General features: G+C 40.8%; 1 pseudogene; it reads right to left on the reverse strand.

Moving 5' to 3' along the window:
• Nucleotides 1-427: 427 nt before the first annotated feature.
• On the reverse strand, nt 428-528 carry LOC133071525 (U6 spliceosomal RNA; annotated as a pseudogene).
• Nucleotides 529-790: the final 262 nt, after the last annotated feature.

A 790-nucleotide genomic window follows, 5' to 3' on the forward strand; every position in this document is an offset into this window, starting at 1 on the left:
CTTCCCAGTTGGTCAGCCACATCCACTGCCCCTCTACCCACTCTTCATCCTAGTCCGTGGTAATTTTTTAAAACATATTTCTGTTGCTGTCCTGACGAAGGCTCAACAACAATCTCCCACTGATCTCAGGACAAATATCAATATCCAGATTTTCTATGGCCTTTTCTCTGCCTGTGACTCCGGCCTCATCTCAGGCCATAAAACATCCTCCAAATCTCGACAGACCAGACCTGCTGGCTTTCCTTTCATCCATGCTCTCTCTTCCCACAAGACATTGGTACATGCTGTTCTCTCTGTCTGCAATGGAACCATCCCAACACCATACCCCCTTTTATATTGTGGTAAAATATACATAACACAAAATTTACCATTTTAACCAATTTAAGTATATACTTCATTAGCATTAAACACTTTCACATTGTTATGTAAAAATATAGAACACTTCACAAATTTGTATATCATCCTTGCACAGAGACCATGCTAACTGTATTATTCCAATTTTAGTCTCTGTGCTGCTGAAGTGAGCACTTTTTCCCTTTTGACTGTAAAGTTTGACTCATCCTGAGTTTATTCAGGGAAGCCTTCCAAGACCAGGTCCATCACAAGTCACACATCCCCTTGATGGCCCAGCACCCAGTACGAGTTTTATGCTTGTTCCATTGATGTCTGTTCTCTCTCACTAAACTATGAACTCCTCAAAGGCAGGTCTCATTGTCTAAAGGAATGCTAGGTCCACAATGGAAGCTCAGTGTATCCTAGTTAAATGAATAAACAAAGAAATGCAATTTTA

Source organism: Dama dama, chromosome 16 (genome assembly GCF_033118175.1).
Source record: "Dama dama isolate Ldn47 chromosome 16, ASM3311817v1, whole genome shotgun sequence".
Lineage (NCBI taxonomy): Eukaryota > Metazoa > Chordata > Mammalia > Artiodactyla > Cervidae > Dama > Dama dama.